Raw genomic sequence first — 8,715 nt, 5'->3', positions numbered from 1 at the left:
TGCCATGCACTCATACGCGAAGAAATCTCTGGATGCCTCGTTCAAAGGGAATGACGCTAAGAATACATCAGGATGTAAAATTCCCCTTCCTGAAACTCCTCGACAGCCTGCCAAAAAATCAAAATTGGGTGAAAGAGCGGCGTCGGATATTCAGATGGTCTCTAATTCGAACCTGATGGAAGTTTTGGAGAGAGTGGAAAAAATGCAGTTGGAATTTATGAATCGAATGCAATCCCTCGAGACGACCGTTCAAGTCAATACGGCCTCGTTAAACAGTGTGACTGAGGCGCTTGAGTTTATGAGCAATCAAATTGAAGAGGTATCAGGCAAGGTGAGCTCGTTGCAGAACAGGGTGGAATCACTGGAAAAGGAAAACTGCGTGCTACGTGATAAATGCGAGGAACTGGATGCCTATAAAAGGAGGTGGAATCTGCGAGTGTCCGGTATTCAGGAGCAGCGAGGAGAAGATGTTCGGAAAATTCTAATCGATTTATTCGGCAAAGTTTCTCCAGAGATCGCAGACCAGCTCGTCTACACGCTCGACATCGCCCACAGACTGGGCCCGCGCGCTGAGGGAGCTCGCGCAAGCCGTCGCATCATCGTGCAATTTCTGTCGCGCAACGTTCGAGATCAAATCTGGAGGGATGCCAGAACCGCGGCCATTCTCAAAGAAAGGAAAATCAGAATTTTTGAAGACTTAACGCAAAGCACCAAAGACGCCAGGAACAAACTTTGGCCACTTGTGGAACGAGCAAGAAAGGAGGGGAAGAGAGCAGGCTTCAGAGGACCCTTTGCATATGTTGACGGTAAAAAGATTTCTGCAAATGATCAGCAAGGCTGAATGATGCTGTGGCATCCTCGTCGAAGCTTCAACACACCACTGGTACTCTCGGGTAGGCAGCACGAATTTTTTTTCTCTTTTTTTTTTTTTTTTTTTTTTTTTTTTTTCTCTTCAGACAGAGGATATATTTTTGTAGTTGGCTACTTAGCTTGATCTTGTTTGCTCATGCTGAATCTTTAACGCAATTTTTATTTTATTTTATTTGGAATATTATTAGTTTATGACAATGGTCATAAATACGGAAATTTTACTTTTGAAACTATACCTTTCTGTCAATTAGAGTGCTCGTTCTGAAGAATTAAGGTACCAAAAACTTGATAACTGAAAGAGGATCTAAAGTCAGATAGAACAGACAAAAGGGTTGAAAGAAACAAAACGAAAAAGACTTTTACTCATGCCCTTGTACTCGTTACTTCTGGTTCTATATAATGTTGCAGAGTTAGGCGAACTACTGCATTTTTTGTGTTATTCTAGTTTCTTATGTTCTAATTGATATCCTGTTTCATACCTAGTTCTTTAGGTATTATATACTCTTGTTTAATTTTGTATGTCTTTGTCTTTATTTTCTTTAAATGCCAGGGGTTTGAAAAATAATATCAAGAGGAAGGCCTTATTTTTGTTTTCTAAGAGGCACAAAGTAGATTTCTGTTTTTTCCAGGAAAGTCACTCTACATCTAAAGATGCCAAATTTTGGAGGTCACAGTGGGGCAATGATATTTGGTTGTCACATGGGTCAGAACATTCTGCGGGAGTAGGAATTATGAAGTATAATTTTAATGGTAACATTTTGGAAACCAGTATTGATCCTTCAGGACACTTCTTGCTAATGGTTGTAGTTGTCAATCATTTTATGTTGATTATTGTCAACATCTATGGTTACAACTCTGTTACAGAAAACTGTGCTTTCTTTAACACCCTAGATCAAAAACTTTCATATGCTTTAGGCAAATATCCTTCTGCTTTTCTGCTTTTAGGTGGTGATTTTAACATTGCAATGAATAACATGCTAGATAGGCACCCACCAAGAAAAACAGTTTCCCCAAACTCAAATCTTGTAGCATTTATGGATAAATTTGACTTAGTTGACATCTGGAGAGAAATGTATCCGGATGTAATACAGTACACCTGGAGTAACAAAGACCATTCAAGGCAGTCCAGAATTGATTATTGGTTGATTTCTAAAACATTGTGTAGCAATAATATCTCTATTAATATTAGTAACAGCCCACTTACTGACCATAATGCCATTTACATTTTAGTTAATTTATCGCAAAATATCGTAATTAATGCCTGCAAGCCTTCATTCTGGAAATTAAATAGCTCCCTCCTTAAATATGAAAAGGCCAAACAACAGATTATTGAACTAATCCAAATTTACTGGGAAAGGGCTAAATCACAAAAATCTTTTGGAAGTAACTGGGAACTTTTAAAATATGAATTAGGGAAATTCTTAAGAAAATTTGGAAGTAATATAGCAAAGCAAAATAGATCAATAGAGGATGAAGTTCTTTCACAACTATCTGCTATTTCATTTAAGGAACCATTGACAGACATTCAAAGCATTGAATATTCCAAACTTCAAAGTAAATTAGATGACCTCTATAGATCCAAAGCTAAAGGAGCCTATGTTAGATCCAGGAAAAAATGGCTGGAAGAAGGAGAGCAAAATTCAGCCTACTTTTTTAGGTTGGAAAGATCCAATGCTGCGAATGTTTCGGTTGATCGTCTCCGTACAAACGATAGAGTTCTGGAGAATCCTAGGGAAATAGCTTCTTTTTGCTCCAAATTCTATAATGACTTGTATACGTCAATATATTGTGCCAATTCAGCCAAATCTTTTTTTGAATCTATTAATCATAATAAAGTTATTCCTTTAGAAGATAAAGAAGCTTGTGATAATGATATATCCCAATCAGAAATTCTACAGGCTATTAAGAGTTTAAAAAATAATAAAAGTCCCGGCAGTGATGGTTTAACCTCTGAGTTATATAAGATGTTTGCAGAGAGCTTATCCCCTTTCTTACTAAAAGTGTTTGAAGAAAGTCTGGAATCGGAAACACTTCCACCAAGCATGACTCAAGGGGTCATCACTTTGATACCCAAACCAAATAAAGATAAAGAATGTTTAGAAAATTGGAGACCGATAACCCTCTTGAATAATGATTATAAAATTCTAGCTTTAATTTTAGCAAAAAGAATTAAAGATGTCCTTAACTGTATTATCGATGAATCACAATCAGGTTTTATGGAAAAACGTCACATTACGAATAATGTAAGATTAGTCCTAGATATCTTAGATTACGAAGAACTCATCCCTAATGATAGCTATTTGCTTTTCCTAGACTTTTACAAAGCCTTTGACTCACTTGAGCACAATTTCATTTTTCAAGCCATTACCAAATTTGGGTTTGGAGATTCGTTTTGTAGAGCCATCAGGACATTGTATAGAAATAATAATAGTGTTATTAAATTAAAATTCGGAACCTCACCAAGATTCAATTTGTCACGTGGAGTAAGACAAGGCTGTCCGATATCTCCATATTTATTCTTGCTTGCTTCGCAATTTTTAGCTCTTCATATTTCCAGTAGTAATTTACAAGGTATTACAATTGACGATAGACAAATTATTATTAGCCAGCTGGCTGATGACACCACTTTGTTTTTGAATGACGCCTCTCAAATCCCTTTAGCTTTAAGATTGATTGATTCCTTTTCCAGAGCTTCGGGTCTGTATCTAAATATTAAAAAATGTGAGTTAATGTCAATCAAAAGCTGTAATGTTCCCTCTATATGCAATATCCCTGTGAAAGATCAAGTAACATACTTAGGAATTGTAATTAATAAAGACCAAAAAACAAGAAGTAAACTAAATTTCGATCCTCTAATAATGAAAACCCAAAAGAAACTCAATTCTTGGCTGCAGAGAGACTTGTCGATACGAGGAAGAATTCTGCTCTCTAAAGCTGAAGGATTGTCAAGACTAACGTATGCAGCTCTCTCCCTGGAGGTTGATAAAGGAACATTAAAAAAGGTTGATAGCATGTTAAATAATTTTGTTTGGAAAAATAAAACCCACTTTATTAGAAAATCAGTTCTGATGAATTCAATTAAACAGGGGGGGTTGGATTTTTTAGATTTTACTACTTTAAACAACACTTTTAAAATTAATTGGCTTAAACATTTCCTTAATAATCCCTCCTCACTTTGGAATATCATCCCTAATTATATTTTCTCAAAAGTAGGTGGCCTGAATTTTCTCATACTTTGTAATTACAATGTTACAAAGATCCCTGTCAAACTCTCTAATTTTCATAAGCAGATGCTCTTGGCATGGTCTCTAATATACAAACACAACTTTTCCCCACACAGATATTACTTATGGAACAATAAGGATATTCTCTACAAGAATAAATCACTTTTTTTTGACAACTGGTTCAAAAACGACCTTCTTTTAGTTGGACAGCTTTTTAATTCACAGGGCAGACTTTACAACTATTTAGATTTTTTACAGAAATATAAAATTCCTATAACTGCTAATGAATATGCTATTGTTTTCAATGCAATTCCCTCTGGAGTGTCTTTTCTGTTGCAAGGTTCTACATTTCCATGGCCATGCACTTACTCTTTGAACCTAACTGACACAATGATTGGAAATGTGTGCTTTTCTGTAGAGCAACAAAAAAGAAATTATAAAATCAGAGCACTCTTCCAGAAAGAAATAATGACAATTCCTTATGTAATACCATACTGGAATAATATTGTAGAGAATTTACCGTGGGAAAAAGTATGGTCTTTGCCTCATAAGTATCTGCTTACCAATAAAGTAAAAGAAATAACATTTAAATTAATCCACAAATGTTACCCAACCAAAGCCTTTCTTAGGAAATATAAGTCAGAAATTGAAGTGAATTGCTGTTTTTGTCACTCTCCTGAGGAAGATGTCATTCACTTGTTTTGGCAATGTACCCACACTGAGAAATTTTGGTCAGATTTGTTAATTTTTATCCAATCTTGTTTTGTAAGTGACTTTTCTTTCTGTTTTAAAGATGTTTTCTTTGGCTTGTTTGACTACCCAAGAGAGAGAACAGGACAGTATTACATAATTAATTTGTGCTTCCTACTAGCTAAATTTCACATACATAAACAAAAATTTACTGGCTCTAAACCTCTCTTTTCTCTATTCAAAGATGATCTAGACAAATACATGGAAACTATCCAAAACTCTGTTAATCCCAAAGCAATGAAAACTGTATCTCTGTATTCATCCTTTTTGTCCTCTTAAGGTAAATGCATTGCATTGTTTTTGTTTTTTTTGTTACCCTGGCAAATTATTTGTGTCTGTGTATCTTTTTTGTCTTTTTTGTTTAGTTTTTTTTCCCCATGTCTATCTGTATTGCTTTAATGCTGTGTAATGTTTAATAAAAAAAAAAATAAAAATAAAAAAAAAATCATGATCGACTCATTCGAACGAATCGTTTGAACGAATGAATCAATGACTCGCTTATTAAGATGGATGCCTGGCGACACCTAATGGCGGTTTAGTGTTGTTTAAAAGCATCATTCTTTCCCACATGTGTGTGATTTGTGTGTGCAACATTATCATTATTTTTCTTACACTATTATATTAGCGATTTAAAAGCACCCACTCGTGTCACACGTCGATTAACCGGTGGGAAAATATCCTCAGACACATACCTAATACATGTATATTTAAATACAATATTGGCCTACCTGGTAAAAAGTTTTATATACTATTTTGATGTCCTTTTGGACACAAGAGGGCAGTATAGCCCTATGTTTGCTTTTTTGTTGAACCAAATAGCACTAAATAGCCTGTTTTAACTTTTTCATTCTTCTTGAATTGCAAAAACAGAATAAAATGGGTTTAGTTGTGATATTTGTATACTTTTATATAGAAATAAATGGTATATAATTACATTTTTAGAAGATTTTTAGTGTTTCCTTTTTGGACATTATTTAATCCCTCGCCATAGCAAAACCGTTTGAGATATTTATTATCCATTCACAATTTAGCATATTTAATGTAGTTTCATCATGTTGAAAAAGTTTGGTACGAATAAAATAAATAGTTTAAGAGGAGTGGCTAAAAATTCAGAGGCTGATTTTGCAAAAAAATCCACATTCAGACCAAAATATCTGACTTCCTGATGGCCAGAGCTATTGAATGTAAATTAGAAAGTTGTCCGGCTTGATGAGAACAATATACAAACTATTTTTTCTTTACTGTAGTTAAAACTAACCCCCCCACTTTTGTCAAAAGCATGTTGAAAGTGACACACTTCCTGCTGCCAGTTGGTGGCGCTATAACTTTGACTCACAATAGCTACATCCATCTGATCGGCCTCTTACCACGAACACACTGCTGAAGTTTCATCAAGATCAGTTAATGTATGCAGAAGTTATTCCACTTCCGTGTTTCTCTTTTCTCGCCATAAATTCGATTCCTCGCCACAGCCAAACCGTTCGAGATATCAAAAATCCGTCCGCAATTTAGCATCCTCAATGTCTTGACTACATCCACACCGAGTTTGAAGGGGGCACGGTGAATTTTCTAGGAGGAGTATTTCACATTCCACAGCAAGCGTTTTCCAAACAACCCATAATAGCCGACTTCCTGTTGGGCTGGCGTAAAACTTGACTGGGGTAAAGTTGTTCGGCCCGATGAGATCTATATGTGTACCGAGTTTCATATTAATTCATGCGAGCGTGTTTGATATATGGATCAAGTTTTAGAACCCCGTTCAAGGGGGCGCTGTTGAGCCCCCCAGCCACGCCCGGGTCCCAGCTTCAGCCCGGCCCTGATGGCCGTGGGTTCTGACCTGTGTGCAAAGTTTCAAGAGTTTTTGAGCACGTTAAGGACCCCAAAAGCCCCTGAAACCTTGATTAACAATATAAAAGCAATAGTCAAATCCCCCCCTCCCCTCACACACACACAGACACAGAGAGGGAGAGAAAATTCTTCAGAAAATCCACATTCAAACCAAAATATCTCTCTTCCTGTTGGTCAGAGATGGTTCATGTAAATTAGAAAGTTGTCCGTCTTGATGAGAACAATACACATACCAAGTTTTGTTGCTGTTGATAAAACTAACACCCCCACTTATGACTAAAGGTGGCGCTACTGAGCCCCTCACCACGCCCGTTTCTGAAACTTTGCACATGTCTACTGGATAATAAATGTGATGTGTCTGTCGAGTTTCATGCAATTTCAAGTATGTTAAGAGTCTCAAAAGCATAAAAAAAGAATATTAAAGTTTGATGCGTTGCCACGGCAACAGTATCTAAGATATCAATAATCCTTTCACAGGTTTACATCTGCCGTGTGTCTACATTGTACACAAAGTTTGAAGCAAATCTGGTAAAAATAAGACAGTGATTTCAAAGCATTTTAATAGTGATGTACTTCCTGCTGCCTGTTGGTGGCGCTATAACTTTGACTCACAATAGTCACATCTGTGCGATCGGCCTCTTACAACGAACACACTGCTGAAGTTTCATCAAGATCAGTTAATGTATGCAGAAGTTATAACACACTTCCTGTTTCATTTTTTCGCCATAAATTCGTTTCCTCGCCACGGCCAAACCGTTCGAGATATCAAAAATCCGTCCGCAATTTAGCATCCTCAATGTCTTGACTTCATGCACACCGAGTTTGGAGGCGAATCGATGAATTCCCTAGGAGGAGTACATTAAATTCCACAGCATGCGTTTCCAAACAACCCTAAATAGCCGACTTCCTGTTGGGCTGGCGTAAAACTTAGAGCACGAAAGTTGTTCGGCCCGATGAGTTCTATATGTGTACCGAGTTTCATATTATTACATGCAAGCGTGTCTGATTTATGGACAAGTGTTCGGATCCCGTTCCAGGGGGCGCTGTCGAGCCCCCCTGCCACGCCCGGGTACCAGCTTCAGTCCGGCCCTGATGGCCGCGGGTTCTGACCTGTGTGCAAAATTTCAAGAGTTTTCGAGCATGTTAAGGGCCCCAAAAGTGGCCGAAAGGTTGACAAAATAATAATAATAATAATAATAATATAGCTGCGAGCAGCGATTACGGGCCCAAGCCGGTGGCACCGCAACCCCGGTGCCTTTAGTTACCTAAAGGCACCGGGGTGGCGGTACCGCCGGCTTGGGCCCTCCATCGCTGCTCGCAGCTATATTATATATATATATATATATATATATATATATATATATATATATATATATATATATATATACATACATACATACATACATACATACATATATATATATATGTATATATATATATATATATTATTGTTCAAAAGTTTGGGGTCAGTAAGATTTTTAATGTTTTTAGGAGAAGTCTCTTCTGCTCACCAAGGCTGCATTTATTGATTAAAAATACAAACAAAAACAGTAATATTGTGAAATATTATTCCAATTTAAAACAGCTGTTTTCAATTTTTAAATATTTTACATAGTAATTCATTTCTGTGATCAAAGTTGAGTTTTCAGCATCATTACTCCAGTCTTCAGTGTCACATGATCCTTCAGAAATCATACTAATATGATGATTGATGCTCAATAAATATTCATTATTATTTTCAATGTTGAAAACAGTTGTGTACAGATTTTTTTTTTCAAAATGCTTTGATGAATGTTAAGTTCAAAAGAACAGCATATATTTCAAATATATATATTTTTAACATTATAAATGTCTTTACTGTAACTGTTGATCAGTTTAACTCATCCTTCATAAATAAAAGTACTGATTTATTTTATTTATTTCCCCCAAAAATAAAATTGTAATTATTACTAACCCAAAACTTTTGAGCGGTAGTGTTTAACGTTACAAAAGCTTTAGATTTCAGATAAATGCTGTTCTTTTG

General features: G+C 36.2%; 1 pseudogene across 1 annotated transcript in view; it reads left to right on the top strand.

The window, feature by feature from the left end:
- Positions 1-841: 841 nt before the first annotated feature.
- LOC311096537 (baculoviral IAP repeat-containing protein 2-like) overlaps positions 842-8,715 on the top strand; it is a 53,771-nt pseudogene continuing 45,897 nt past the window's right edge. The window contains exon 1 of the transcript in view: positions 842-883. The product of the transcript in view is annotated as a baculoviral IAP repeat-containing protein 2-like (transcript). The remainder of the gene's footprint in view (positions 884-8,715) is intronic.

The sequence above is a fragment of the Abramis brama genome, assembly GCF_963993115.1.
Source record: "Abramis brama genome assembly, chromosome: 14".
Classification (NCBI taxonomy): domain Eukaryota; kingdom Metazoa; phylum Chordata; class Actinopteri; order Cypriniformes; family Leuciscidae; genus Abramis; species Abramis brama.
This window is presented reverse-complemented; position numbering and strand designations above follow the sequence as displayed.